At 34.7% G+C, this 6581-nt stretch overlaps 1 protein-coding gene across 1 annotated transcript in view; it reads right to left on the bottom strand.

The window, feature by feature from the left end:
* The window catches only part of LOC138859431 (thrombospondin type-1 domain-containing protein 7B-like), a 650933-nt gene that overhangs the window by 362428 nt on the left and 281924 nt on the right, over window positions 1-6581 (bottom strand). The window lies entirely within an intron of this gene.

Here is a 6581-nt window from a genome sequence, read left to right as displayed (position 1 = left end):
ACAACATATATATATATATATATATATATATATATATATATATATATATATATATATATATATATATATATATATATACTCGTACAAGAAACTTACCAAATAGAAATATATTACAAGGACTGCAACAATAATGAATAAGACAGATATAAACACACACGAACCGCATTATAACCCGATCTGCACTACTTTCCAATAGACACGAATAGCAGAAGAATTTAAAAATCGACCTTGATACCTGAAAATTACCTGAAATAAGCATTAAACCATGACCCAGTTTACTTGGACTAAAACGCACAGTCACGGTTAAAATTTTTAGTAGAAGCCGTCTCGAATTCGGCTTCGAACGACCGCCTTATACCACATTTTTTGTATAGGGTGAAGCCGGTTCGAAGATTCAATTCATGACATGACTTTCATTCGTCAAATTACATGGGACCTAAACCCTTACGTCACTCATATCTCAGGTACTTTGTCATATGAGAGAGAGAGAGAGAAATAGAAAGAGAAAGAGAGAGAGAGAGAGAGAGAGAGAGAGAGAGAGAGAGAGAGAAGAGGGAGGGAGAGGAGGGAGGGAGAGAGAGAGGGAGAGAGAGAGAGAAAGCGAGATAGATAGGTAGATAGAGAGGGAGAAAGAGAGGGAGAGAGAGAGAGAGAGAGAGAGAGAGAGAGAGAGAGAGAGAGAGAGAGAGAGAAGGAGAAAGGGGAAGAGGAAAGGGTTGAAGAGAAGGAGAAGGGGAAGAGAGGAAGAGAGGGATGGATCCATCCATCTATTCCTGAACTTTATTATTGACACGAAAAAGGAAGAGACAACATGTGATCCCGTAGTCTATCATCCTCTTCGCTTTTCCTTCTATTGATGGTTCTTCTATTCCTTCTATTATTTCCTTCTATTATATTATATTTCCTTCTATTCTATCTATTTTCCTTCTATAATTTCCGAGAGAAAATAATGAGAAAGGCAACAGGATCTGCTTATCTTTTTATCTTTTAAGCTTTTCCAAGAAAAAAAGATACAAAAAAAGAAAAGAAAACAGGTGGAAAAGCAACAGGATATGTGCTCTCCTCTCTACTTTCGCTTTTATTCTTGGGTTTTGTCATTTCCAAGAAAGGAAATATAGTCAACATAATCTCCCTATCCATCTATTCTCTCTATTCTTCACTATTCCCAAGTAAGTAGAAGAAAAAAACCTTTTAGTTGTTAGAATTTATAATTCCCCGCCCCCCCCCCCCCCGAAAAAACAACAACAACATTTCTATTCTTGAACTTCATTACTTTGAAGAAGAAGAAGAAGAAAAGAAGAAATAGTAAAAAACAAGATAATAGGAAACAGAAGGAAACAAGATATTATCCATCCTCTCTGCTCCCCTTGCTATTGTTGGATTTTGTAATGTCCAAGAGATAAGAGAATGCGAGAGAGAGAGAGAGAGAGAGAGAGAGAGAGAGAGAGAGAGAGAGAGAGAGAGAGAGAGAGAGAGAGAGAGAGAGAGAGAGAGAGAGAAAGGGATAGATAGGATAGATAGGGATAGATAGAGAGAGAGAGAGAGAGAGAGAGAGAGAGAGATGATAGATAGAGATAGATAGATAGATAGATAGATAGAGAGAGAGAGAGAGAAAGAAGAGAGAGAAGAGAGAGAGAAATAGAGAGAGAGAGAGAGAAAGAGAGAGAGAGAGAGAGAGAGAGAGAGAGAGAGAGAGAGAGAGAGAGAGAGAGAGAGAGGGAGAGAGAGAGAGAGAGAGAGAGAGAGAGAGAGAGAGAGAGAAGAGAGAGAGAGAGAGAGAGAGAGAGATAGAGAGAGAAAAGAAAAGAAATGAACAATAGAAGCTCCTTAATTTTCTATTGTTGATCCCCATTTCTTCCAAGGAAAAACAAACAAACAAACAAACAAAATAAACATAAGAAAAGACAATAGGGTATATACCCTCTTTTTTGGCTTTCCTTTTCTCGTTGTACCATCGTCATAATTTTTTTTTTTGAAATCTTAATTACCCCCCCCCAAAAAAAAAAAAAAAAAAAAAAATCCACTAAAGAGACAAAAGGAAAGACAACAAGACGTGTACCATCTTCTCTGCTTAATGAGCTGACGTAAAGTAATTAAGGAAAGGCTTAAATGGACCATTGTTCCAGCGAGGGAGAGGGAGCGAGTGTCCTTCACCACAGAATCTTCACCTCAACACCCTTATCTGATTTAAAACCTTTATTGTTGGAGATATAATGTGGTTATCATTCTATTGGCTTGGAGATATAATGTGGTTATTATTCTATTCTCGTACTCCCTTCCCCCTATATCCCTTTATCACATTCCTCGTGACCCCTAACCCTTTTTTTTTACTTTCCCTCTTCCCCTTTTCTCTCCTGCTCCTACTCCCTTTCTCCCTTGGCGTGGAGGTATAATGTGGTTATTATTCTATTGGCGTGGAGGTATAATGTGGTTATTATTCTATTGGCGTGGAGGTATAATGTGGTTATTATTCTATTTATTCTATTGGCGTGGATATATAATGTGGTTATTATTCTATTGGCGTTGAGATATAATGTGGTTGTTATTCTCTTCCCCTATATCCCTATTATCACATTTCGTGCACCCCTAACCCTTTTTTATTCTTTTACTTTCCCTCTTCCCCTTTTCTCTCCTGCTCCTACTCCCTTTCTCCCTTGGCGTGGAGGTATAATGTGGTTATTATTCTATTGGCGTGGAGGTATAATGTGGTTATTATTCTATTGGCGTGGAGATGTAATGTGGTTATTATTTTATTGGCGTGGATATGTAATGTGGTTATTATTCTATTGGCGTGGAGGTATAATGTGGTTATTATTCTATTGGCGTGGAGGTATAATGTGGTTATTATTCTATTGGCGTCGAGATATAATGTGGTTATTATTCTATTGGCGTGGAGATGTAATGTGGTTATTATTCTCTTGGCGTGGAGGTATAATGTGGTTATTATTCTATTGGCGTGGAGGTATAATGTGGTTATTATTCTATTTGGCGTGGAGATATAATGTGGTTATTATTCTATTGGCGTGGAGATATAATGTGGTTATTATTCTATTGGCGTGGAGGTATAATGTGGTTATTATTCTATTGGCGTGGAGGTATAATGTGGTTATTATTCTATTGGCGTCGAGATATAATGTGGTTATTATTCTACTGGGGGGAGGTATAATGTGGTTATTATTCTCTTGGCGTGGAGATATAATGCGGTTATTATTCTGTTGGCGTCGAGATATAATGGGGTTATTATTCTATTGGCGTGGAGGTATAATGTGGTTATTATTCTATTGGCGTGGAGGTATAATGTGGTTATTATTCTATTGGCGTCGAGATATAATGTGGTTATTATTCCATTGGCGTGGAGGTATAATGTGGTTATTATTCTATTGGCGTCGAGATATAATGTGGTTATTATTCTATTGGCGTCGATACAATGCGTGTTGTTATTCTATTGGCGTGGAGGTATAATGTGGTTGTTATTCTATTGGCGTCGAGATATAATGTGGTTGCTTATTCTGGTCATGGAGGTATATATGGTTATTCTGTTATGGAGGTGCTAATGAAGCTATTATTCTATTGGCGTGGAGGTATAATGTGGTTATTATTCTATTGGCGTGGAGGTATAATGTGGTTATTATTCTATTGGCGTCGAGATATAATGTGGTTATTATTCTATTGGCGTGGAGGTATAATGTGGTTATTATTCTATTGGCGTGGAGATATAATGTGGTTATTATTCTATTGGCGTGGAGATATAATGTGGTTATTATTCTATTGGCGTGGAGATATAATGTGGTTATTATTCTATTGGCGTCGAGATATAATGTGGTTATTATTCTATTGGCGTGGAGATATAATGTGGTTATTATTCTCTTGGCGTGGAGATATAATGTGGTTATTATTCTATTGGCGTCGAGATATAATGTGGTTATTATTCTATTGGCGTGGAGATATAATGTGGTTATTATTCTATTGGCGTGGAGATGTAATGTGGTTATTATTCTATTGGCGTCGAGATATAATGTGGTTATTATTCTATTGGCGTGGAGATATAATGTGGTTATTATTCTATTGGCGTGGAGGTATAATGTGGTTATTATTCTATTGGCGTGGAGATGTAATGTGGTTATTATTCTATTGGCGTCGAGATATAATGTGGTTATTATTCTATTGGCGTGTGTATATAATGTGGTTATTATTCTATTGGCGTGGAGATGTAATGTGGTTATTATTCTATTGGCGTGGAGATATAATGTGGTTATTATTCTATTGGCGTGGAGGTATAATGTGGTTATTATTCTCTTGGCGTGGAGGTATAATGTGGTTGTTATTCTATTGGCGTGGAGGTATAATGTGGTTATTATTCTATTGGCGTTGAGGTATAATGTGGTTATTATTCTATTGGCGTGGAGATATAATGTGGTTATTATTCTATTGGCATGGAGATGTAATGTGGTTATTATTCAATTGGCGTGGAGGTATAATGTGGTTATTATTCTATTGGCGTGGAGGTATAATGTGGTTATTATTCTATTGGCGTGGAGGTATAATGTGGTTATTATTCTATTGGCGTCGAGATATAATGTGGTTATTATTCTATTGGCGTCGAGATATAATGTGGTTATTATTCTATTGGCGTGGAGATATAATGTGGTTATTATTCTATTGGCGTTGAGGTATAATGTGGTTATTGTTCTATTGGCGTGGAGATGTAATGTGGTTATTATTCTATTGGCGTCGAGATATGATGTGGTTATTATTCTATTGGCGTGGATATATAATGTGGTTATTATTCTATTGGCGTGGAGATATAATGTGGTTGTTATTCTCTTGGCGTGGAGATATAATGTGGTTATTATTCTATTGGCGTGGAGATATAATGTGGTTATTATTCTATTGGCGTGGAGGTATAATGTGGTTATTATTCTATTGGCGTCAAGATATAATGCGGTTATTATTCTATTGGCGTGGAGGTATAATGTGCTTATTATTCTATTGGCGTTTAGATATAATGTGGTTATTATTCTATTGGCGTGGAGATATAATGTGGTTATTATTCTATTGGCGTGGATGTATAATGTGGTTATTATTCTATTGGCGTGGAGGTATAATGGGGTTATTATTCTATTGGCGTGGAGATATAATGTGGTTATTATTCTATTGGCGTGGAGATATAATGTGGTTATTATTCTATTGGCGTGGAGGTATAATGTGGTTATTATTCTGTTGGCGTGGAGATGTAATGTGGTTATTATTCTATTGGCGTGTGTATGTTCAGTATACTCTCGTTATAGTGTATAGCACTTTGTATGATTTTTGTATAATCCAATTCTATTGGGTATGTTCAGTATACTCTCCTTATAGTGTGTACTATGTATGATGTTTGTATAATCCACTTATTCCGAGACAATGCATTTTGAATATTTCTTTTACAGCGCAAATTGGATAGTTTTGGCTAACAATGCTTTTTGAATAATTCTGGTACTTTGTTGTTTAATCCTTGAATCACAATACGTTTTGAATAATTTTCTTTTGTGTGATCCATAGTGGGTTTTGATCAAATTAATACAGAACGAATAATAGTATAAAGGTGTAGTAAATCATAGAATAAGCAATATTCCACAATTCATCTTACTAAAAGGGTATATACATAGATGGATAGACGATAGAGAAATAGATTGATAGATATATAGATAACCAGATAGAGAAATGGATAGATGGATAAACAGATAGAGAAATAGATAGATATATAAATAAACAGATAGCGAAAAATAGAGAGATAAACAGATACAGAAAGAGATAGATAGATAGATAAAAATATACAGAAATAGATAGATATATAAATAAACAGATAGCGAAAAATAGAGATAAACAGATACAGAAATAGATAGATAGATAGATAAAAAGATACAGAAATAGATAGATAGATTAACAGATACAGAAATAGATAGATAGATAAACAGATACAGAAACAGATAGATAGATAAACAGATACAGAAATAGATAGATAGATAAACAGATACAGAAATAGATAGATAGATAGATAAATAGATAGCGAAAAGATAGATAGATAGATAAACAGATACAGAAATAGATAGATAGATAGATGTACAGATACAGAAATAGATAGATAGATAGATAAACAGATACAGAAATAGATAGATAGATAGATAAACAGATACAGAAATAGATAGATTGATAGATAAACAGATACAGAAATAGATAGATTGATAGATAAACAGATACAGAAACAGATAGATAGACAGATAAACAGATACAGAAACAGATAGATAGATAAACAGATACAGAAATAGATATATAGATAAACAGATACAGAAATAGATAGATGGATAGATAAACAGATACAGAAATAGATAGATAAACAGACATAGAAATAGATAGATAGATAGATAAACAGATACAGAAATAGATAGATGGATAAATAAACAAATACAGAAACAGATAGATAGATAGATAAACAGACACAGAAACAGATAGATAGATAAACAGACACAGAAATAGATAGATAGATAGATAAACAGATGCAGAAATAGATAGATGGATAGATAAACAAATACAGAAACAGA

The sequence above is a fragment of the Penaeus vannamei genome, chromosome 36 (assembly GCF_042767895.1).
Source record: "Penaeus vannamei isolate JL-2024 chromosome 36, ASM4276789v1, whole genome shotgun sequence".
Taxonomy (NCBI): Eukaryota; Metazoa; Arthropoda; class Malacostraca; order Decapoda; family Penaeidae; genus Penaeus; species Penaeus vannamei.
The sequence above is the reverse complement of the archived record's forward strand: the minus strand, read 5'-3'. Positions and strand labels throughout refer to the sequence as shown.